Source organism: Chlorocebus sabaeus, chromosome 9 (assembly GCF_047675955.1).
Source record: "Chlorocebus sabaeus isolate Y175 chromosome 9, mChlSab1.0.hap1, whole genome shotgun sequence".
Classification (NCBI taxonomy): Eukaryota; Metazoa; Chordata; class Mammalia; order Primates; family Cercopithecidae; genus Chlorocebus; species Chlorocebus sabaeus.
The window spans coordinates 72905221-72931731 of record NC_132912.1 but is presented as its reverse complement, the minus strand read 5'-3'; the positions used below and the strand labels follow the sequence as shown (position 1 = coordinate 72931731).

The 26511-nt window shown below is 36.5% G+C and overlaps 1 protein-coding gene across 2 annotated transcripts in view; it reads right to left on the bottom strand.

Moving 5' to 3' along the window:
* Positions 1 to 26511, bottom strand: part of CTNNA3 (catenin alpha 3) — a 1853344-nt gene that overhangs the window by 1737154 nt on the left and 89679 nt on the right. The window contains exon 3 of one of the 2 annotated variants that reach the window (XM_007963302.3): positions 20514 to 20664. The gene's annotated coding sequence lies outside the window, so the exon portion shown is untranslated. Of the gene's footprint in view, positions 1 to 12476; positions 12584 to 20513; positions 20665 to 26511 lie in introns of those variants that run through there. The other variant, XM_007963300.3, reaches the window with a different exon arrangement.

Below are 26511 nucleotides of genomic sequence, written 5' to 3'. Positions count from 1 at the left end.
GCTATTCTTGCATTGCTATAAGAAATACTTGAGATTGGGTAATTTATAAAGAAAAGATATTTAATTGGCTCATGGTTCTGCAGGCTATACAGAAAGCATGATGCTGGCATCTGCTCAGCTTCTAGGGAGGGCTCAGGGAGCTTTTACTCATGGCAGAAGGCAAAGTGGGGAGCAGGCATCTCACATAGTGAGAACAGGAGCAAGAGAGAAAGAGAGGGAGGTGCCACACACTTTTAAACATCCAGATCTCTCAAGAACTCACTATCATGAGGACAACACCAAGAGGCTGGTGCTAAGCCATCATGAGAAATCCGCCCCCAAGGTCCCAATCACTCCACACCAGACCCCATCTCCAACACTGGGAATCACAATTCAACATGAAATTTGGGTGGGGACAAATATCCAAACTACATATGTCCCTCTTCTCATCTTTGATCCATATTCTTTCAAATTTGTACCCCTACATAGATACATTGGAGTTTGGGGTTGTTTATGTTGTTGTTCAACAACTATTTATGGAGCACTTAAACACATCAGCCACAATCTTAGTTTCTAGTGAAAGAAAAAGTAGTAAAGCCCAGGCCCTACCAACTATGCATCTTCTTTCTTCATGTTTATCACATTCCTTTTATGTCATATATAGTCCCTTGGAATCATATTTAGTGTTAATATAAAATTGTTGACATTTACTTCTCTGGAAGTCTAGGAACCATTTCTAACATCTTATTTGGGATTATCACCCAAATAAATGGTCACTTTCTCTATAAATCTGGGCAAAAGCTGCCCCACCCCCTATCCTCACGCTTTGGAAGTGACCATGGGGCCAAGATGATATACCCACCCAGAGCCCACATCTATTCTATCCTATCGTACCCAGGGTAGCCAGTGTCTCAACTCCCTGCTCAACCAGTGCAAATCTACTTCCAGTGCCTATGCTGGCCTCTTTGTGGAATTCATCCTTCCAAGACTGAATCATTCAATGTGCCCAACCCTATACCTGAAAGGTAGCCAAAAGGCAGCTGTTTGCCAATGAGTGCAGATTGAGTTTGGGTGTACAGGCTTAGCTGTCTACTTGCAGGCACTCAAGGCCCCTCAAGTGCAAGACAGTCAGAAGTGGGAAGAGAAGAAAACAGGCCATGTGTCAGGGACACAGAAGTGAGCTCTGTCTCCATCACCTCCTTCTAAAAGGAACCCAAGAATTCTAAAACCAATCTTGCCTTCTGGGTCATTTCAAAGGTATATTTCTCAAAGTAGAAAGATTGGTGGGTAGAGCCTACTTTAGCATCCTATTACATAGAATTGTAACTTACACATGTAGACATACGGTGTGCAGGCCTCCGTCTGTACCCTCACACTTCCCACTACAAACGTTAAAGATAGGCCTGTCCAGACTTTCTAGCACTCCATATTACCAAGTGGCCAGATTTGCTTCTTTCATTGTTTCCTCAATATACTGAGATATATAATTGCCAAAGAGTTAAGATGAAAAGTCATGTTATTCCACCTCTTTTTTTTTTTTTTTGGAGACAGGGTCACTCTGTTGCCCAAGCTGGAGTGCCAGTGGCATGATCACAGCGCACCACTGCAACCTCCGCCTCCCAGGCCCAAGCGATCCTCCCACTCAGCCTCTCAAGTAGCTGGGACGATGGGCGCACATCACCACACCTGGCTTAGTTATTCCACTTCTAAGAGAAGGTTTCTTAAAATTTTTAGAACGTGTCATCTGTTACTGTAAGTTTTTTAAACCTGGACCAGGAAAGTTATTGAAGTAATAAGCTCTGTGACAATATCACTTCTCTTACTTCTCTTTCCTTAAGCTTCTGATTTCCATGCAAGAGTGTGCATTCACTATATGTATATTTCTCTACTTTTTATTAAAATTATTTTGTAGACATTCAAAATTCCATTCATGAGTAAATAATTAAAAGGTTAAATAGTCAAAAACATTCATGATTTATTAGTATATCTGTGATTGTATTTAATTTGTGTTCTCCCAGGTAACTATCCTTATTTATTACTGACCTTCTCCTATGTTTTCTCCTGATAAGTACTATACATCATCTCTATTAACATGGTTCTTTCTATGCTCTAATTATTGTCATAACACTAGCACATACATACAGGTGTGCACATTCATACACGTTTGATGGTTTTATCTGGAAATAAGTGTCTCTTCCTCAAGTTTAAACTATTCTGATCATGTCAACAAGTTTTCCACCAAAAGTATCTTTGGGCTTCATGGATTCATGGTGGATCTCATTTAGTGAAACTCTATTTAGTTAAATATAAAAGAGTATATTTTTATTAATAGTAGGTGCCAATCCCCACCATCATCACAAATGTTCACCTTTGCCTAATACCCTATCCTCCCAAAATATCAGAAGAAAGGATCAGTAACTAGTGAAAGACTGTCAAGTACTGAAATAATGTTCTAAAAGAGCATTTTTAAAATTTTCATTAAGAATTTATCTTGAGGCCGGGTGCGGTGGCTCATACTTGTAATCCCAGCACTTTGGGAGGTTGAGGCCAGCCTTCCACTACAATCTCCTGAGGTCAGGAGTTCAAGACCAGCCTGGCCAACATGGTGAAACTCCGTCTCTACTAAAAATACAAAAATTAGCCAGGCATGGTGGTCTGTGCCTGTAATCCCAGCTACTCAGGAGGCTGAGACAGGAGAATCACTGGAACCTAGGAAGCAGAGGCTGCAGTGAGCCGAGATTAGAAGATCGTGAAACAGAGACTCTGTCTCAAAAAAAAAAAAGATGTTATCTTGAATGCATAACAACTTTATAAGCCTTGCTCTCCCCCATTACCATGCCTCAGAAAAATTAGTATAATATAGTCAGGAATAATGTATAGCACTGAAACCAAATGTTAACTGAAAAAAAAAAAAAATCTAAATCATCACAAGAAGATTTAAGTAAAGGAAAAGGAGGCAAAGGAAGTTTGCCACACAATATTATCATAGCTGATTTTATACAATTCAGTCTTGGCTAGAGTGAAATGAAATAGAAAGAAGACAACTCTAACATAAAACTTCCACTACAATCTGTATACACACTGGTTTTCCAAGCCCCACCTCCATGTTTCCAGTGCAATCATTTGCTGGTATGTTTGGCCTACCAAGAAAGAAATACATACACCTTCTACTCACTTGGTAAACAAAAGGATCTGAGGTTTGTCAGAGAATCAGTAAAATCAAGCAACTGCCTGATATCATATGTGATGAAGGAACAGTTGGGTCTCATTCTTTTCAAATGCTCTTCTTGCACTTTACAAATATTTTTGATGTATTTACATAGAGAGCAATAATCTTTATAAACTCTTCCACCTAGCTTTTTGGTAGGCTATAAGAGCAAAGTGATGTGAGATCAGAGGCATCCCTAGACTATAGGGCATCATTCATTTATTCATTCTTTCAACTTATATTTACTGGCTGTCTACTCTGTGCCAATCATGAATAGAGTGACAATAAACAATACAGATAATAAAAAGTAAATGATTTCATATATTAGAAAATAACACATGCTATTTTTAAAAAGAAAAAGCAGAATACAGTAGGCAGGGCTGGGTGATAGAGAAGTTCAGAGCAGATTTCAGTATTAAATAAGGTCAAGATTAGCCTCATTGAGAAGGAGACATTTGAGCAAAACTTGAAGAGGCAAGAAAATTAGCCAAGCAGACAGCCAGGGGAAGAGCACTGCAGGCAGATGTAACATCACAGCAGAAGCCTAAGGCAGGAAAGCAGTGGCAAAACAGCAAGGAGGCCAGTCTAAGTAGGGCAGAGTGAGCTACAAAGAGCATAGTAAGAGAGAAAGACAGAAAGGTAATGGGGGCTGCAGATCATAAGAACTACTGCAGATGTCTGAGCACTAAAACATCAACTGTATTTTTCTTTAGAGGACTCACTCTGGTGAATAGAATGAAGTATGAAGGGCAAAAGAAAAAGTAGGGATAGCCATTGGGAGTTCCCATAGTAACCTAGATGAGATAAAATAATGGCTTAGAACTGGTTGGTGGTAGCAGAAGTGGACACAGGGTTCAGATTGTAGATATAGTTTGGCAATTGAACCAACAGAAATTCATGAAAGATTAAACCTAGGATAGAGAGAACTCAAGATATCTTTAAGTTTTTCGGTCTGGAGCAACTGGAAAGATGGAGTTGCCATTAACTGAGGTGGGAATGGCTGCAAGAGGAGCAGGAAGAAGCAGAGTCCAGCTGGTGACATGATAAATTTGAGGTGCATATCAACATCAAAGTGAAGATGTAAAGTAGGCAGTTGGATATACAAGAGCAGAGTTTGAAAGAGAAATCTGAAATGAAAATGTAACTTTTGGAGTTGTCAGCATAAAGGTAGATACAATGACACCACCAAGGAAGCATGTAGACTAGAAAGAGGTAGGTTGAAGTCCGCTATTGCAAGTGAATGGAAATACAGGCAGTAATATTCAGAGTATGATTATAGAATTGAGATTTGCCTTCAGGTGAATTTAAAAAATATGCCCCTTCTGGACACATGGATTAGAAAACTGACCGCGCGCGGTGGCTCACGCCTGTAATTCCAGCACTTTGGGAGGCTAAGGCAGGTGGATCACCTGAGGTCAGGAGTTCGACATCAGTCTGGTCAACGTGACAAAATTCCATCTCTACTAAAAATTTTAAAAAATTAGCCGGGCATTGTGGTGGGCACCTGTAATCCCAGCTACTCGGGAGACTGAGGCAGAAGAATCACCTGAACCCGGGAGGCGGAAGTTGCAGTGAGCTGAGATCATGCCATTGCACTCCAGCCTGGGCAACAACAGTGAAATTCCATCTCAAAAAAAAAAAAAGAAAAGAAAAAAAAGAAAACTATGCCACTCTCTGAGTAGACACAGCCCTGCGAGTGTCAGCAGAAAGGCCCACAGTTTGCCCAGCAGAGGGAGGGCTAGATTTCATCTCCACTCAGACCCTCAGCCGGGTAATACGCGGCAGCCCACGTGAGACATCCTGTTGCTGCACCCCGCAACCTCCACTGTCTGCTAAAGCGTTCTTAAATTCTCTTACCTCTCACCATTATTAGGCCTCAGTGATTATCAGTGTCAGCTTTAAAGCTGGACTGCCTGGGTGAGAATCCAGGTTCTGTTCCCTGCTCGCTGGTGACTTTAGCTAAGTTACTGATCTTTCCTGAACATCAGTTTCCTAATCCATAAAATGAGAATAATAAGAGTACCTACCTCAAAGGGATCTTCAAGATTACATAAGAAAATCCATATAAAATCCATTAACTTAGCCAATATCTCTGACACCTGGCAGGGGCTCAACAAACATTAGCTGATATCATTATCCCCTTTTAAGTGAAAGAACAGAATCTACTTGTCTACATTCAGATTAAAACTCTCCCTCATGTATAGAGCTCATAATTATTATTCAAGAGTGTTTCACTCATTGTTTTCATTACAAAAGACTTTAAAACAAAGCTTCCCTCTGATGCCTCATTTTATTGGATTTCTTGACATCAAAATCACTTCAAAATCAATAAGGTATATTTCCTACATGTGCACTAATTAGAAATGCAACATGCCTAAAGTACTCTTTTAAAAAAAAACCAAACAAACACATTCCTAATGCACAACAGCCTCCTAAAGGATCTTGAGCCCTTTGAAATCAATTCCAGAGTGGCACTTAAAAGGTATGCCCCAGGGTTAGGGCTACAATTGTTAGATGCACTAAGTGTGGGGAACTCCAAGAGTCTGTACTTTTTATTTCCTTAGCATCCAAAATCTCTGAGTTTCAATAGAACAAAACAATGTTACATTTTAGAACGAAAGGTAAATATCATTAGCATGTTGTAACTCAAACTTTATAAAGCTTATTTGAGTATTTGAAGTTCTCTTTATTAAACCTTTAGATAACCATCTTATTGATGTTTTTTGAAAAATGATCAAATTGAGCCTCCCCCAAAATGATGAGTTTTATGAATTATTTATGAAAAGATTCAAACAAAATTAATTAAATTAAAAAATTTGTATCTTCTAGCCATAGCAACCAAAATTAAACATGTTTCCTCACACATACAACCAAAATGAAAGCAGCAAAAATGGTTAAAAAAAAGTTACCTTAACCAATATGAAATATGAAAACAAAAGAAAACAACAGATTCTACTTATATTTAGGTCTTACAATGTCCTTCTGATTAAAAAAAGCAAAAAGTCATAATTCAATTTCTGACTTCATTGTACATGAGAATTTCACAAGACGACTTTATGACCCTGATAACATACCATTTACTTATTTTATAAAATGTCAGTTCACACTAAAAGCTCACCACAATGGCAAACATTTTCAAAATTGCAGCTACAGAGAAAGGACAGAAATGCCTCATGGTTAGTTACTCTATGTAGCAATGCCTTCTACTTAAGGACATTTTGTACCATATAAAAATTATGCCAAAATGGAGACCCATCTTATATAAACCCAGCATGAAGGTTACCTACATATTTTTTAAAAGCCATAGAACTAAATTAGTCAAATTGAAGTCAAAGAAGAAGCTAATCTAATATATGAGACAACAGAGAAGCTTTCACTGAATCACCAGAACAAGAATAACCTTCAGCTAGAAGGCATCAAGTTTAAGCAACCAGGGCAGAAGTAACGTGCCCTTCACATACACTTTGAAGGTGACAGAGGCTTCTGTTGCTGCAAGTCCAGTGAGCCTATGGGACCATTCCATTCTATATATTGTAAAATAGCTCAACTGTATATGAATTCTTGTAAGGTCTGATATTTTTAAAAAGCAGAGAACAAAAAGAGAATGGCAAAGGTGGTAGAATTCTCACCAACCTCAATGTGAAGCCAAAAAAATTCTCATTTCTTCTTTGTTCTCTGTTTAGCTAGAAATGAATAAAAGCCTGCTTATCAGAATAAAGAAAATGAAACCAAAGTCCTTGAAAACACTATATTCATTTTTCTATAAATCAATACACTTGGGAAAACAAATAGTATGTAACTGGGGAATTTCAGCTCCTTCTGTGTCTCCTAGTTTTCCATTCTGTCATACTCCTTGAAGAGAATTTTCAAAAGTCTCTGCCAGAATCTTTAAATCTAACCATCCAAGTTCATTATTTATCAATATTTTCTTAAAGTTTCTCCAGGAACACTGGCTAAATACCTATTAACCCTACTTAACTGTTTCTTATTGCACATGTTAAGTATCCTCTCTATAGGAAATAGATGATTTTTCTCCCCTAGCTTCAAAACACCACCCTCCTAGTTCTCCCCAACAATTTAGAATTCAAGAAACAAATGGAAGCAAACAATAAAACATTAGTAACATTAGAAGTGTGCCATACACATGGACTGAGAATACATTTGGGGACATGGTGGGCAGAGTAGCAATTTGCTGTGGAATTACACAGCAAAAAAAAAGATGGAAAAGCCACAAACACTCATCTTTCATAGCAAGAGATCAATAGATACTATTTGAGGTTGAATGCAATTTCTCATTCACGGAAAAATATGTAAATTTAACCATGTAAAAAGCCTCCCAACCTCATTCATAATAAGACAGATGAGAATTAAAATACATTGAGATATTCTTTCTCACCTTTCAGATTGGCAAATACCAAAATTTTGATAACGAACTCTGTTAGTAAGGCTGCAGAAAAAACAAATACTCTTATACCTTGCTTCTGGATATTTAAAATGTTATCCCTATGGAGGGCAAATATGCAATACATGTACATGTATATGTATATGTAAGAATTTAAACTTTGACCCAGCAATTCAGTTTTTAGGAATTTACCTCAAATATAAAAATAAAAAGTGACGTATGCCCAAAGCAATTAATTGCAGCAAAGAGAGAGAAAAGGAAGGAAGAAGGAAAGAGAAAAAGGAGGGAGGGAGGGAGGGAAGGAAGGAAGGAAGGAAGGAAGGAAGGAAGGAAGGAAGGAAGGAAGGAAGGAAGGAAGGAAGGAAGGAAGGGAGGGAGGGAGGGAGGGAGGGAGGGAGGGAGGGAGGAATGTTGGCCCTTTCTTCACATCACGTACAAAAACTTACTTGAAATGGATCATAGAGCTGAAGGTAGGAACTAAAGGTATTAAACTTCTAGAAGAAAACACAGGAAAAAAAATCATTCCAACCTTGGCAAAGTTTACTTAGCTGCAACACCAAAAGCATGATCCATAAAGGAAAAAGTTGATAAACTGGACTTCATGAAAATTCAAACTTTGTGAAAACACAAACCATAGACGGGGACAAAGTATTTTGAAAATCTACATATGACAAAGGTTTTGTATCCAGGAAATATAAAGAACACTTAGAACTCAATAATTAAATGAAAAACAACTCAACTCTTTAAATGGGCAAAAAAAAAAAAAAATTGAAAAGACATCTTACCAAAGAAAATACATAGAGGGTAAATAAGCACATGAAAAATGTTCAACATCATTAGTCACTAGAGAAATGAAATTAAAGCCAAAATATGTACTCCTCCATACATGCTAGAATGGCTAAAATCTGAAAGATTATAATAAATACTAGAGCTAGCAAAGATGAGAAACAACTGGAAATCTCACACACTGCTAGGGAAAACGTAAACTGGTACAGCCACTTACAGAAAAAAGCTTGGGGCCAGGCGCGGTGGCTCACGCCTGTAATCCCAGCACTTTGGGAGGCCAAGGCGGGCAGATCACAAGGTCAGGAGATCGAGACCATTCTGGCTAACTGTGAAACCCCGACTCCACTAAAAATACAAAGAATTAGCCGGGCGTGGTGCGGGCGCCTGTAGTCCCAGTTACTCAGGAAGCTGAGGCAGGAGAATGACGTGAACCCGGGAGGCGGAGCTTGCGGTGAGCCGTGATCGCACCACTGCACTCCGGCCTGGGTGACAGAGCGAGACTCCGTCTCAAAAAAACAAAAAAAAAAAGCTTGGAAGTTTCTTATAAAGTTAAACATATACCCATTCTATAACTCAGCAATTCCACTCCTTAAGTATTTAGCCAAGAGAAATAAACACTTATGTCCACATAGATACCTGTATGCAAACATTCATGGTGGCCTTATTCATAAGACAGTCATCCCCCCGAATCCTTGGGGGATATGTTCCAAGACCCCCAGTGGATGCTTGAAACCTGGGATAGTACCAAACCCTATAAATACTATGTTTTTTCCTATTCAACACACATCTAATAAAGTTTATAAATTAGGCACAGTAAGAGATTAACAACAATGACATAATAAAATAGAACAATTTTAGCAATATATTGCAATAAAAGTTATGTGAATGTGCTCACTCATGCTCTTTCTCAAAATATCTTATTTTGTGTAATATTTTTGAACCATGGGTAACTGAAACTGCTAAAAGTGAAACCATGGATAAGAAGGGGCTACTGTAGTCAGAAACTAGAAACAACTCAAATTTTCACCTACAAGTGAATGGATAAACAATTTGTGACACAAGCATACCATCACATGTTATGCAAGAAGAAAGAATGAACCAAGTATACAGGCAACGATATGAACGAATATCAAAAGCATTTTGTGAGTGAGAATCAGATATAAATAAGTACACACTATATGATTCCATTTATATAACATTTTTGAAAGGACAAAAATATAGGGACAGAAAACAGATTGCTAGTTGCCAGATGCCAACGGTTGATGTAATCAATTGACTGCAGAAGGGCACAAAGAAACTTTTTAGCATGTTGGGGATATTCTATTTGATTGTGGTAATGATGGTTCTATAACTGTATATGATTGTCAGATCTCATCAAACTGTAAATGTTAAAGGAGTGAATTTAATATGGTATATAAAAATTATTTCTCGATAAATTTGACTTTTAAAAATATCTTTTCTGTTCATCTCTTATCCACGTGGCACAGAAATATTTCTACATTATTTCATCCACTATATAATTACAAGTTTCCACTGATATCCTTTGGCTCCATGAGCTCTTTGTTAAGTTCTCTGAACTAATACTTTCAAAAGTTAATTCGCTCTTTCTAAGTGTCTTGGCCCTTCTTGTACATCTGTCAATTTACAGTATTTGGTGCCTAAACCCTACCTAACTTCTTAATAGTATTCATTCCCAGGCTTCACACCTGTGTGTCCAGGTTATTCTCAATGTCATCCTGGACATCTGATCAGTTATTTGTTATATATTTAATTTATAATTTTTCTGGCAAGAACTCTAAGTCAACCTATCTATGTGTTTACAGTACAAAACTATAAAAATAAGAGCTTTCAGTATTTGTCTGTTTTTGTACTGCTTTAAAAACAAAATCTTTTTTTTTTTTTTTTTTTTTTTTTTTGTTAAAGCTAGCTCAGATTTTATTTTGGACCCAAAAAAAAAAAAAAAAGCAATTGAATTGTTCTGTAGCTGGAGGCATGGGCAAGGGCAGTCCCCAGGCAATAAACTCTCCCACGGGTGGGCTGAGGGGCTAGGGCTGAGCCTCAGGTGGGTCTCCTGTTTCCTGTGCTCCTCTGCACAATGGCCTCCCTCTCGGGATCTGGGGCAGTCGCAGGAGGGGCAGGCTGGGAGGGACTGCCTCAGCTGTGGACTTGGGCAGGACGTCAGAGGACTCAGACACCAGCTTCCCATCACAGGTCTAGGTTTTCTTCACAACCACAGCCCTGGTGAATCATTTCTTATTGACCTTACTTTTAACAATGAATAAAAAAGAGCCAAGTGACTGTCCCTGGCTCATCATGATAATATCAGAAGACAACAATGAAAATCCTTAGCAAATTTTAACTACTACCCTCTTGTCTCTTTTCAATACTGCTGTGTGACAGCAGCGAGTTTCTAAGTTAGTTCACTTAGACAAGCCCAGTGTAGTGAGTACAAGGCCCAGAGTACCAGAGTCTTCAACATAGTAGGTGTCTTGCGAGTATTTGAAGATGAAAGTACATTATAAAGTCCTGTCTCTGGTTTCCTTCTTTCTACTCAACAACTGTTTTTACCAGTTAGATCAATCCAGTTAATTTTGACCTTACAGAAGTTGAAATTCAAGTTAAATTTACTGCTAGATTAAAAGGGTGAAAAGAAGGAAAGTAGCTAATCCCATTTACAACAATGTATTTTTTTAAATACTAGGACTAGTATTCATATATTTATACAAAATTGCTAAATATATTTTATTTTAAACATTGTCTTGATCGTGTCTGTTCTAATATGTAGATATTTTATCTTATTTAGATCACTCCGGTTGTTTCCAAAAAACTAAGCTTCCTTTAATCTCTCTTCTGAACTAACCAAATTTTTTTCTGAACACTTGGGGCCACATTTATGTTCACATAAGTTAGTGTGTGGGTTAAAAGGGTAGCAGTTCTTCATTATTTTTCACCAAAACACAAGTGACATTTAAAGCGTATTTAATATTCACAATCTAATATATTCTCCTTATTCCAGACTGCCACTGAGGTAAGAGGAGGCAACTGGTTTGCATGAAACTCCACCATAAGATTTCTGAAACCCTGTATTTTCTCTCTTACCAATCCATAATACACCACAGTTATCATTGAGAATTGCTGCATTTATTTTATTGTTTTTTCTTACTCCTGGCTGTTTTATATCCCATACTTGTTTTCTTTCTTCTTTCACTCCACACTTAATTTATCCTATCTTGAATTTCATGCAGCCTTATAAACCACCTTAAATCCTTTCTCGAACAAGGCAAGGAATAAATAAAGAGTCATTCTAGGTATCTGAAAAAGCAATCTTTTCTCATTTACCTTAGATAAAGCCTTACAACTTTAACTTCTTGCTGCCTCTTAGCTATGCTCTACCGTACTGAATATACAAGTATTGGAAATCACGAGTTTCTCCTTTTTTGCTTTACCAATTCTCTGTTTAAAAATATTTAAGTCTGCACACAAAAACTACAGGGAAAACAACCGTGCACAATTTAAGTTTAAAAGCCCATAACAGCGATTAAATTGTTTGCACAAATAACCTACTTACTGTACAATTTTTGTGTCTAAAGTATGTAAAGTTTCACGTGCCTTGCATACAGTTACTCAATCATTATAGTAATAGCTCAGTTACAGAGTAGGGGTTTTTAAATGAGCTGATGTAAGACTACTATAGCTTGGGCATGGCACATGAGAATTTGTTTTAGTGCTATTTTTAAAACCACTAATAAACAGCAGACTCGAGCCTCTGCTCAATTGAATCTGCCTGAGTTGTGAAATAAAAAAATGTGTAAGAGAACCACATTTTTATCTAAATCTGAAATGCCTGCTAATATACTCGGAAAAGTAGACATTTAAAATTGGAGCTTTCATAAAATAGTCTCGAGTTTAGTGTTACTAAAAGGAAAATTAGTTATAAAAGTAAAAATTGTACAACATAATAGTTTCTATTCATCCCATTTTATAGAAATAATGTCCTTTCATTTCCCCCAAAGTTATCTAACCGAGCAACAGATAATCTATAATTACTAGGATTTGCCTTATAGCAAAGTTTGATTTTTAAAAGTTTGACACTCCACTCACCTACTGCAGGACAGAGTATTGCCCATATACAGATACTAAACCAATTGTCTAAGCAATTTCTTGTATTTAGAAATTCAGTGCCACTATCATGGCTCACAATTTGGCTTATGATGCATCTGTAAGCAAACAGCCTGACAAGCACCCTAGTGTATTTCAGGATGACTGACAGGACACAGTGGCCCAAGCAAGAAGGGGGGATGGGTGCTCTTAAAGCAACATGCCAGTGAAGGGTAACATCAAACAGCAGAATCAGACCAGAAATTCTATTTTTCAGATTTACAACGAAATAATAATACATTATCCACTATCAACTTGTAAATACAACTTGCATGGTCATTATGTACCCAAAACACTGTAAATCCCAAAGTAGAATTTTTGAGAATTTGTAAAAGTAGAAAGAAAAAATGTAAAACAGGCATGTTATATGATACTTCCCTGAAGTGATCAAGCTTTCAGGTTACTTAAGAATATGCCAGTTATTTTTAACAGAAATTAAATCAGGCTATCCACAGAAAAGCCATTCTTTCTTTTCCTTATAATATCAATTTTTATTTTAGATTCAGGGAGTACTTGCACAGGTTTGTTATATGAGTATACTACATGATACTGAGGTTTAGGTTATGATTGATCCCATCACCCAGGAAGTAGGCTTAGTGCCCAATGGTGAGGTAAGAAAAGCAATTCTTATCTCACCTTCAGATATTTGTCAATAGCTCTTACAAAAGCAATTCAGGAATAACTAATGAAGGTAATTTAAATATCTCCAATTAATCCAAATTGTTATTGAGGATAGGAGCCAGAGATTCATGTATTTTTCCCCCTACTGCATTCCTTCCCTATGACCTACTTCAAGATTAAAATATAGACCAAAAGATTAAGAAATTCCAGTTATAGATATTTCTACATTAATTTCACTTTAGAAAACATTTAAGTAACATATTGGCTTCATTCTTCACATTTACAATTTTTCCTATATTATTTCACAATACTCTGCACTGCTCAATCTTTATAATAGAGCAATCATCCATATTTTAAAAACAAACAAAAAAGCCAAGTCACTCATTTTTAAACACAATCCCTCATTTAGCCAGTAGAGGGTATTATTAGATTCTGAAAGCCCACATATTGCACCCAATAACATGTATTTTTATACTTCAGCTAGGAACTGGGACACGTCATCTCGACTTTCCTTAGTAAATGCACTTGGAAATATCCCATTTTACTTTGCCCATATAAATTTGACTTTTAGAGCCCAGATTAATGTTTCTCATCTGTATCAGACTACCATTATTTCCTCCTCTATCTGCTTCATCAGCTGCATCCTCTGAAATAAAAGAAAAGCACTAGAAGACCAAGAAGTGGCAGAATTACCAAGAAGTAGCAGAACTGGGTTCAACCATCAGAAAGACTTTCCACAATCCTAAATTTTTCTGGGACAAACAAACAAACAACAATCTTACATAAAGATTCTAAACTCCATTAAAAAATCCAAAACAAATTCTGAAGAAAACAGAACTAAACTATAGGATAAAATCTCTCTTCAAAATCATATGATGTTTGCAACCTCTTTAACTCATATATTGTAATTGCCCTGTTTAATATTTGCTAAATTTTCATTATGTATTAGAAGCCACAGGCTAATTTTTAAAAATATATTTCCTGTTATTACAGCATTATTATATTTCTCATAAACATGCAGTATTATGACTAACAAAGTTCCCATATAATTTATAGGTTATTTATTTTATAACTTAACATTCAGTGTGGAAAGACATGGACAGCAATTTGCCTGATTTATTCTAAAAATAAAAATTTTACTATCTAATTAGCTAAAATCATTAACTCCCACAAATTTATCTTGGCTGAAGATAAAAAATGTTCTGTTTCTTTGATGCTATTATATCACAAACATCACGTTAACTATGGCAAAAGTGAAAAAACAAGTTCAAAGAGCAACCTCTTTTTTCATGCTCTGATTTGCCACTAATGACACATCCTCTATGCTAAAGTACTAAATTTTCCAAAGAGAAAATAAATGTTAATTCTCTCCCTCAATTGTCATTCAAAATAAGAAATTACGGGTTATTTTCCTTTAAAGGGGAATTCTGTTTCTAATAATAAAAACAAGTATTGGGTTCTCACTGAAAGAAACTGCTCTATAAGATCATTTCTCATACTCAAATGTGGTAGTTTCTTTCCTCATGTAATAACTAACAATAGCCATGTAAATATCACATTTTACATTTGGAAATAAAATAGATCCCTCTTAACTATATTCTTTCATGAAATTTTATATCTTCAATTTTCTAAACAGATATATTCGCTATAATATAAAATAGATACCTGGGCTTTTTTCTCAAATTAACTTATAGGATAAGCCACTATTCAGAAGAAAACTGAAAAGTCAGCTTTGTCAGTGATTCGTTTATCCTTTTTGCCAATCATCCACACATTTTGGAATATGTATATAAATAATTTTGTTGTTGTTATTTCTAGTTACCCACTTAAATCTACTTTACTTTTCAACTCTGAGTTTGGTACCTGACACAGGCTCTCCTGAACTATGTTTCGCTCAATGGTTTTCAGTTTCCCTAGGTGCCTTAAGAACCTACATCTGAAGGCCTTATTAGTCTCAATTCTATTTGTAGATTTAAAAAAAAATTAAGGATAATGCTTAGGGGGAGGGAGAGATTGAATAAGCAGTGAATAGATACGACTTACTTAAAATATTCCTTTTTACTTTTAGCAAAAATGCCTCCATACACTATATGCTCTATCTGAATTTTCAATATACTTTATATATACAGTAGTCCCCCCTTATAGACAACGTATGTGTTCCAAGACCCATAGTGAATTCTGGAAACCACAGATAGTTCTGAACCCTATATATGTTTTTCCTATACCTACAAACTGTGATAAACCTTAATTTATAAATTAGGTAAGAAATTAACAATAATAATTATAAAATAGAGCAATTATAACAATATGCCTGTATCAGAAGTCTTGCACTTTGGGGCCAGACTGTGACAGTCCGTTTGAAAATCTAGATGGCCTCTAGGAATGACTAATGGGCAGGTAGCATATACAGCAGGACATGCTGGACAAAAAGATGATTCGTGTCCTGATTGAGACATAACAGAAAAGCACAAGATCTCATTGTGCTACTCAGAATGTACACATTTACAACTTGTGGATTGGTTATTTCTGGAATTTCCATTTCATATTTTCAGACCAGGGTTGACCTTGGGTATCCAATACCACAGAAAATGCAGCTACAGATAAGGGGCCTACTGTGTGTGTGTGTGTGTTTTTTGTTTTTTGTTTTTTTTTTTTTTTTTGAGATGGAGTCTCACACTGTCGTCCGGGCTGGAGTGCAATGGCACAATCTCGGCTCACTGCAATCTCCGCCTCCCGGGTTCAAGTGATTCTCCTACCTCAGCCTCCCAAGTAGCTGGGATTACAGGTACTCGCCACCACGCCCGGCTAATTTTTTGTATTTTTAATAGAGACGGGGTTTCACTATGTTAGCCAGGCTGGTCTCGAACTCCTGACCTCGTGATCTGCCCGCCTCGACCTCCCAAAGTGACTACTGTATTTCATTTATCTTCAAAACAACTTATTACTCCCCTAAATTACTTCAGTGGGCTCTTAGAAGGTAATATTCACACCAATTGACAGGTATAGTGCAAGCTCAGACTCTGACATAGGTTAGGTATGCTAAGTTTGAGGTGCAGTGGCATATGCAAATCGTTATGTCCCATGAGCAACTGGAAATGCAGAATCCATGAACTTTGGAGAAAAATTATGCCTACAGATACAGATATAGTAACCTGTCCATCCATGTTACACTCTAATCCATGAGTAGATGAGCTCTTCCAAGATTAATTATAGAAGGAATAAGGCAGCCACCTTACAAAACAAATACAGTGAAGAATATGATGAGAAGAAATGTCATAATAAGAATAGTAAGAAATGCAAAACAAACTGGGTTCAAATTCAAACTCACTTTACCCTCTTTGGCCTCATCCACAATGACCCCAATTTACCCTGTTTTCCTGATGTAAAATGAGACCTATAAAACTTCTATGAAGAGTAATTATTTATAAAATTGCACACAGAATATAATGGAATGTTAATTACCATGCCAAATAATTCATTTATCAATTATTGTTATTTTGTGGAAAGATACTTTTCTTTTTGTGCAATTCTGCTTTTCAAAACCAAAATGCCATTGAATTTTAGAGGGCTGCTGTGAAACACATCAAATAGATTGCCCCTCTGATTTTTAAATGGATAAAAACGATTATGTCCACACAGCTTTATTTAGTAAATTGAATCCATGTCACCAATGGAAATCATCTACTCCATCCATGATAATAATTTATAATTGGATAGCAAGAAAACATGGTACTAAAATGTAAGTATGTTTAGAGCTTCTTCCAAAGTTGTGACATGTTTAATAGGGAAAATTAAAGGGACATTAACACATATATAAATAAATTGAGTATTTTTTTTGGAAGATTGGGTATAGGATGGTTAAAGATAGAATACTGAACTAAACACAAACAAATGACAATAAGAAAAAATAGAAACCTCTGTGTCTTGTTCCCACATAAGACTTATGGAGTTGTGCCAACCTGCTTCATTCCAGAGCAGAGAGTCACTCAGTCACTGAGGCTATATTAGAAAGAGAGAAAGGAAATCCTTTTCTCCCACACTCTCCGTTTCCAAAGATAATAACAGAAAACCAGAGAGTGATGGATTTCACTACTAAGCAGCCATGTCTATTTTACTCATGTCTTTCATTGACTCTCTAAGTCTAGTCTACTGATTTTGCACAATAGAACAAAAGAAATATATGCACAAAAACAAATAAAATCAATTTTACAAAACTTGTAATATCCCTAAATTTTCCAAAATATAACTGCTGTAGTCACTAAATTAAAACTATAACATCATTCCTATTAGGTCATCAATTGTATTCAAAAGAATGAAGCTTATCACAGAGAAAGGTAAAATAATTAAATTCAGTCATAGAGCCAATGAATCACATTTCTTTTACTTCAAATGATAACCCTGCCAAATCAAACAGTCTGAGTAACCCCCACACACACATCCCAAGCCAATCCAATCCACTTTTTTCCCCCTGGGTCTTGGGTGCACAGAATCAGACTAACACAATCAGTCATGGTCCTCACTGGTGGACTAGTCCATGAAAAGCCTGTTTTATTTTTTGTTTTCATAGTCTATATTCCCTGTCCTCAGTTCTGTTCCCCTGTTTGCTTCTTATGGTAGTTAATGGGTACATTTCCAATTAAACTTCCATAACTTTTTTTACATACTCTATATATGTCTACAAGAATATATAACTTTATGTGTATGGATGTTTAAATTTACACAAATAATATTGTATTTCCCATCTCTTTCTACTTCTCTCTCTTTCTCTCTCTCTCTCTCTCTCTTTCTCTCTCTCTCTCTCTGTTTCATTGTGTGGTGTTTTGTTTTGTTTTGTTTGGTCTTTCTATGTTGGACTATAAAGATGTAAACACTGAATGTTTGCTCACTCAGCACATAGTCCCAACCTTGTTCTCCCTTATCTTTCTCTGCTATGGAAGCAGGACATTTGATTTCCCAGCCTTCTTTGCAACTCAGAATGGCATGTGAAAGAATTCTGGCCACTGAGACAGTAAGCTTTTGATTTCCCTATCAAAAGGACATCAGTGCCCTTGCCATGCCTTCCTTAACCTGACTGTGGTAAGGTGCCTAGAAATAAAACAATCTTACTGCAAAGCTGAAGAGGAAGGATGACAGAGCAGAACTACAGAAAGAACTTGGGTCCTTGATGACATCCGTTATTAACTTCTTACCTCCAGACTTCTTATTTGATAAAAATGAGTTCCTAACTAATGTAATAGATTTAGTTTGTTCCTTTATTTTCCATTGTATAGCATTTTGTCACATGCATTTATAACTATATTTTGTGTCCATATCACTAATCAAGCACATTTCAGTAATAGCCAACTCTTTGCTATAGGAAACAATGCTGTAATAAACATTCACATACGTGTCTCTTTGTGTGCCTATGCAAGAGTCCATTCTGTTATAGGCTAAATTGTATCTCCTCAAAATTCCTGTGTTGAAGTCCTAAGCCCTAGTAACTCACTCAGAATACAACTGTATTTGGAGATAGGTCCATTAAAGAGGTGATTAGGTTAAAATGAGGCTGTCAGGATGGACCCTAATTCAATCTTACTGGTGTCCTTATAAGAAGAGGAAATTAGGACAGAGAGAAGAAAGGACATCAGGAATGTGCACCTAGAGGGGTGATCATGTGAGGAAGGTGGTCATCTGCAAGCCAAGGAAAGAGGCCTCAGAAGAAACCGAACCTGCCAACACCTTGATCTTGGACTTATAGCCTCCAGAATTATGGAAAAATAAATTTCTCTTGCTTGAAGATCCCAGTCTGTGGTATTTTACTCTGGCAGTCCTAGCAAACTAATACAATTCAGAAGTAGAATTTCTGGGTCAGAATGTGAGTATTCAATTTCAATAAATATTGTCAAATTGGTCTCCAAAACACACCACCAGCAGAGAATGTAGGTTCACATGTCCCTACCTCCTCACCAACACCAGATATTACATGACATTTTAACTCCTACCAACATGGGACATGCAAAGCAGATATCACTATTTTGATTTGCACTTCTGATTACCAGTGTAAATGCTAATCTCTTTTTAGTTGATTAGTCAGCCATTCAAATATCCTTTCTATGAATTCCTTACTTGTATTCTTCACCTGTTTTTCTCCTAGGTTGCCTGTTCATTTCCTTACTTATTTCAAAGAATTACCTATATATTGAAAGTGTAATCTTTTGTCAGTAATATTCCTTGAAAATATCCTCTCCCTCCTTCATATGTCCCTCTTTGTCTAGGATACCTTCCCTTGACCATTCTACCATCTGTAGATGAAAGTTCCATTTTCTTCATATCCTTACACATTCTAGGTTATTGCCATACATTAATATTTACCAATTTAATGAGTATGATAAAGTATCCCATGTTGTTTTAATGTGTCTTTACCCAGTAACTAGTGAAGAAAACTAAGTTTCTTTTGACTTATTTATGGGTCATTCTAATTTTCTTTTCTGTGAATTACCTTTTCACATACCATTGACCCTATTGGATTATTCCTTTTTTCATTGTTTATCTCTTCCTTATTAATTTTTTGGAGTTGTTAATAAAATCTTACGATAAATGACTTTTGTTAAATGGTGTATGAGTCAACTATTTTGACAATAACACCATATAAAAAAACCACCACTGAGGTTTAGAACTTAGTGGCCTAAGAAAAGGTTTATTCTTTCTTGTGGATTTTCAGGTTGGCTAAAGATTGGCTAATTCAGAATGGACCTGGCTTAGCTTGCCCCAAGCTATAGTTTTAGGATCCAGATCTGCTCCACATTTTTCTCATCCTCCTTGGACAGGTAGGCCACTTGGAGCGTATTCTTCTCATGAACAGAAACACAAGACAGGCAAATGGAAACATTCAGTACCTCTTAAGGTGAAGGCTCAAAGTTGGCACTCTGCCTTTTCTGCCCACATTCTAATGGGCAAAGCAAGTCATATGGCCAAGTCTAACATTAACAGAGCAGGGAAATACACTCTGCCTCTAGTAGGAGGAATTGCAAAGTCACATGGCAAAGGGGATGGATATAGGGAGCCAGAGGATTGGGAAACCATGCGATCCACTTTATATGGATGAATGTAAACAAACCCTGTCAATTGGTAGTTTTTGTTTCTTTTATTGTTTTTTCAGTCTTTCAATTAATTAATTTTTGCGTTAATGCAATAATTTCAGTATTTTACTTTATGGCTATGTTTTGGGCGTCTTATTTAAGAAATTATGTCCAGGCTGTGCACAGTGGCTCACGCCTGTAATCCCAGCACTTTGGGAGGCCAAGGTGGGTGGATCACAAGGTCGGGAGATAGAGACCATCCTGGCTAACACGGTGAAACGCCGTCTCTACTAAAACTTACAAAAATTAGCCGGGCGCGGTGGTGGGTGCCTGTAGTCCCAGCTACTCGGGAGGCTGAGGCAGGAGAATGGCGTGAACCCGGGAGGCGCGGCTTGCAGTGAGCCGAGATCTCGCCACTGCACTCCGGCCTGGGCGACAGAGCAAGATTCCGTCTAAAAAACAAACAAAAAAAAGAAATTATGTCCTATCCTAAGATCATAAATAATTTTCCTCTAGAATGCTATCATAGGGATCAATAACCAATATATTTTAAATTAACATATGCCTAAATGTAAGATTATATCATATAAACTAAAGGCTGAGGTACCTAAGTAATCAAAGTTAAAAATATTTACCCAAGGATGACTACTTATTTCAGGTGAATTTTTGAGCTTGGTCTTTAAAATATATTAATGATACAGGCTGGCAGAGAAGAGAAAGACCCAGGAATTAAAAGAAATCACAAAACCTGATTGTCTTTTATAAACATCTTTATTAATCTAAGCAATATAGGTATATTCAAAAATGCAAAGCACAAGAACACAGAAAAATATATACAGTCTTCTGAGGTCATGCCATTGGAAAAGGAAAAAAGAAACTTTCACAGAACAGAACAATTATAAAATGATATATGTTATGATGTCATATTTATAAAATATATGTGTATATATGGTAATAGCGGGGTCCACTTCAACAGTTTTGGGTAAAAATGAGGTCATTCCTATTAATTTTTCAAGCTAAAATCACTTCCCAGTTGCCAGACTGGCAGGGAATCCAGTATCTCTCTTGTCTCTCAAATTGTTCAGGAACTCTGGGGGCATCTCCATTCACATGCCACAAAGAAAGAAAACCAGAGACGTGGATTAGAATACAAGTGGGCTCTGTTGAAGGATGCTGGTGTTCTGTTCCTGGCACACAGTTTACTGATGGAAGCTGACTCCCCATAGTCCAGTGAGACCCTTTCTCCTGCTGCACTCTGTTGCTGCTGTGGATCCTGTGAGAGGTCACAATGATTTAAGACAAGCATACTATTCCTGCATATGTATGGCACAGAACCTATGCCTTCAACGTTTTAATTTACCAAGCCTAGTGGCTGAGTCAGGAGGACCTTCCAGTCAGTTACACATGTGCCAGACACAAACCTTTCTAGGGTAACATAGGCCACAAGGGGGGTTCTAGTTTAAGGGTCTTTGGTGTTCTTTCTCACTAGCAAATTTTAATCAGGACTAATTTGATACAGGGGTCAGGGGAACGCTTCCTAACAACAGATACATTGTAAAAGGAAAGAGTCCAGGTCTGCAGTCTTCTCATGTTTGAAGGCTCCCAGACTCTACAAATTTCTTCCAGTCTCCCCAGTGTTGACCAGCGCTGCAGCTGAAATAAGACTAGAAAGGGCAAGCTTTGTCAAGTTAGAAAAAGACCCTTTTACACTAGTATCAGAGACACAAAAGGATAAGGATCTCATTGATGATTTCCAAACACTGGAGGAAATTTTCCCTTACCTTAAGGTTCACAGATAAAATATGAAATGCCCACTTTGAATTTCAGATAAACGAAGAATAATTTTCTGGCATAAGTATGTCCTATGCAATATTTGGGACATACTTACACACACACGCCTGCACACACACACATATTTGTTTCCTTGAAATTTAAATCAAGAGTGTGTCCTGTGTTTTTATTTACTAAATCTGGTCACTTTACCGTATCTACTTCATGAATTACAAACGGAGGAAAAAGGGAGCTGAAACTCACTTGTGCCTAAATTTGCAACAGCACAGAGTCAGACCCTCACATCTCACCCATGAAGCCTCACATCCTATCAATGACTTGGGGCTGACACAATCAATCAAAAAGTCAGCTTGCACTGCCTTACTTCAAAGAAGCTGCTTTTCAGGTAGCCAGGGGTGTTTCCTAGCCACCTCCTAGCAACACATTTCTAACTACACTCAGCCAGAAGACTTTGAGTCCCAGAAATGCAGCACAGGATGAGAGAGGACAAGGAAAGAATGACATATTGTACTCTGGTATGAGAAAGCCCCAACAGAGAAGGCAGACACAAGAAAAATGCAGGCAAAAGGGTGCTCTGGAGATTAGGTTTTATGTATCTCTTTTAGAAAGGTGAATCGAATTGCTTCAAATTATCTCAGGTTAAATTCACCCCCAAGTAGAGGAACAAATAATACAAATAGGAAAAGAGTCGCCCCGATGGAAATGTACCTTATGTAGCCCAGAAACTTAACAAGATACTTGGCCTTCACTTTTACGACTTGAGAGAATAATTCTGTAGAATCAAAACTAATAGTGATGGAGCTCAAAGGCTACATATATCTCATTTATGACAAACACCAGGACTAAATATAAATCTTAAGCATTTCAAAAATAATAGAAAAAAAACAAAATTTAAAAATTGTGTAACATAAAAGAGGAAGACACTTTCTTACAGATGTAAGGGAAAATTATCTCCAAGACAAAAGAAAATTTAGAATACATCTCTTCTGTGTTCTCGGTGAAATACCCAGAAATATAAATTCTAGGAAAGAAGTCACGGAAAGGCTAAAAAGAAAAGAAAGTTGACTGAAGTGACAGGTCAAGATAAAAAGAGACCTGGCAAAGATTTAAACATCCAAGAATTTGGCAAAAGCAAAAGACAATAAAGTAATTAAAATCTGAAGCATTCCTCTCCTTTATCTCCTGCCTCTCTACCAGCAGCTTCATCATTCAGAGGGCAAAAGAAGCAAAGAATGGAACTGCTACCCTGGATTTAATTATTACCAACAAAGAATGATACGTTAGGGAAGTGAAAGTGACAGGAACCTTGGGGAAAACTGAACATATCACCTTAGAGTTCATTACAGCAAAGAAAGAAAACACAAAGCAAAGTAAGACAAGTATCTTAGATTGCTTAGCAGTTGAGAGAAAATAGAAGAATGTCCCAGAGCCACAGACTTTAAATGAAAAATAGGTCAAAAAACTTAAGCCATTACTACATCACACAGATGGCATACAAGGAGCTTTCTAAAAAGCTGAGATGTTTAAAGAACACACAAAAGAAGAAGGAAGAGGGTAAAGGTTAGGAAGAACAAATCATTGTAGTATTGGTCTGTTAGAAAAGTGGTGTAGCCCTAGGATGAGCGAAGACTTAAACAACACAAAAACTTTTACGGTTGTGTTTGAGCATGGAAGGACAAAAAAGGTACAAGTCCCCTCCTCCCCCAGGCAGATTTCATATTAACAAGCAATAGAGAGAAAACAAAATGACAACATTTTTACTTTGCTTTCATCTTGTCTCCCAAGGAGAATGGTCTTTAAAATGAAAAGATTGTACCAACAATATGGAGAGGAAATTGATAAACAAGAAAGGAGAAAAGATAGCAAGAGAATGCTTAACAATTTAGATAAATGCCCATTGCTGGGTATATTCTATTAAAGTAGGGTTTCTCATCTTCAGTACTATTGACATTTGAGGCTGGATAACTCTTTATAGTGCGGGGCTTTCCTGTGTGTTGTAAAATGTTTAGCAGCATCCGTGGCCTCTACCCACTAGATGCCAAAACAACCTGCCCCCCAGTTATGACAGCCAAAAATGTCTCCAGACATTGCCAAATGTCCTCTGGGAAGCAAAAGCACCCTGAGTTGAGAACCAGTATTTTACAAGGCACTGAAAAACACGTACATATTATCACATAATTCTTGCTGGCATTTGGCATAATAATGGAAAATGAGAGTGGTAACAGCATATTGGGAATTGACAAATGTTTTCCATATATCAGAAAAGTAGAATTTAAAAAGTAAAACCAAATTCTACCTTGGTCTCTAGAAAAGTATAAAAATATTATTAATTAGAAAAGAGAACAATGATTTTTTGCTACCTTGGTATATGTTCATTAAGAGCCACTCATACTAAACTAACTTAATTTTCTTCTTTTCGTTTTTTAAAAAAAATCATTGCTAAAAAGATAAAATTGGTTTTTTGTGAAATATTCTTTGCCAAGATAAAGAAATGTGAGCTATCTCATACACTGTTGGTCAAAGTGAATATTGGTAAAATCTCTGTGAAAAGCATGCGGCAGTATCCATAAAATTTTATATGCACAAATTCTTGAACAAAGTAATGCCACTTCTAGGGATCTGAACATACGTATAAAGATGTATATCATGAACTGCAGAATTGTGTGTAGCAACAAAAGGGAGAAACAACCTAAATGTGCATCAGTAACGGACTAGTTAAATAAACTGTCATATATTCTTTCATTGGTGTGACTTGTAATTATTATTAGAGGGTCAGAAAAGCCTTAAAAAATACATAGAGTCTAATTGGACGTCAGTTGAGTAACAGTAGGAGAGATACTATAAATATTTAACAACCAGCATGGCTCAGGCCCCAAGCAATCAGAGCTTAACCTGGAGCTGTCCTGGAAGCCTCATCCTTTGCCAAGTGTTTACCTTTCAGTTGCTGGTTCTAGGAAAGGTCCAGGGGGTCTCAAGCAGAGGCCAGGTGAAAGAAAATCACTAGTAAGAGTAAGGAAGAAGTACAAAAACATTTCATATTTTAACAATTTGTATGGCCTCACTAGGGAATATCAGTCCTTACTAACAGATAAAACAACATTAAAATAAATCAGAATAACATGGAGCAATAAATTGACTGACTGAAATAGAACCCAGATTTCACCAATCAAACATGGCTTGGGTGAGATTTTAGAAGGTCACAGGAATCAGATCCTTCTAGGAAAGCTGTGATGGGGCTTCCAGTGTCCAGCCCAAAAGCACCAAATGGTAGAAACCAGTACTTCAGTATCACTGTCCAATCGTCCCAGCTGCATTGTTTTTGACGTTTCTCTGGCTTTCCTGGAGAATCTATGAACTGCCTAATGTCATTTATGAAACTCGTGTTGCTTAAACCAGCTAAAGTAGAGTTTAGTTATAATCAAAAACCCTGGCTAAGATACCCTTTACTTAAATAAATGTACATATATAACTTTTGTATTTTAAAAAAGTTAATTTTTATAAATGACATTTTAAAAGCATATGTGGGCAGATTAGTTACAGATCTGAGGAAACACCTGGTTGAAGAAATAAATCCAAAAGAGCAGTATAGAGATCCCAAAAGCCCATCTGAATATTAGCTGTGTATCAACCACCAGAGGCACTTCTTAAAAATACAAATGTGGATCCAAATCAACGGCTCACTTTCTTACAAGTAATAACTAATTTTAAAATATGATGGAAGGGAAGAGATCATTTATGATACCAATCGAAATGTTTTAAATACTGATATGAAAACAACTTTAAAACTCTACTGAGGGTCATAAAAGAAGAATTACATAAACTAAAAAGTGATGTATAGGCAAATTGAACATTACAAAAGTGTTAATTCTCCCTGTTGAATGTCCACAGACCACATGAGAACTTGATAAAATGTTAAAATCCATCTAGAAATAAATATTATGTGATTACATCTAGGAAAATCCTGAAAGGACAGAAAAGAATATGGAAAAGGATTATTCCTTCCAGTTATTAAAACATATTATGAAATGAAGTTATTTAAAAAGTAGGGATTGGAAAAAATAGGAACAAATATTAATAGAAAAGGAAAGACAGCTGAGAAATGTACTCTAATATAAACTTAGCTTATGATAAATATGGCTTTTCAAATTATCAGGAAAAAGGGTGATTCTTAAATAAATTATAATGGATCAAATGAATAAACATTTAGGAGAAAAATTTAAAATAAAGCTTACTCTTTTGCCCAAATTCAATTACAGATGTAGCAAGAATTTTAAAGTTCTGGAAGTATGAATATATAAGTTTATGTATAATAAACTTATAATAACTAAATGGAAATGTTTATGGATAATACATTTTTTAAGTATATACAATAAATTTATAATAATTAAGCAGAAAGCCCTTTCTAAGAAAAACTCAAAACCCAGAAGCTACAAAGGAAGAGGTTTAAAATTTTGACTACAAAAATATTTTGTTTTCTATATAATTCAAAAATAAAACAAAAGTCAAAA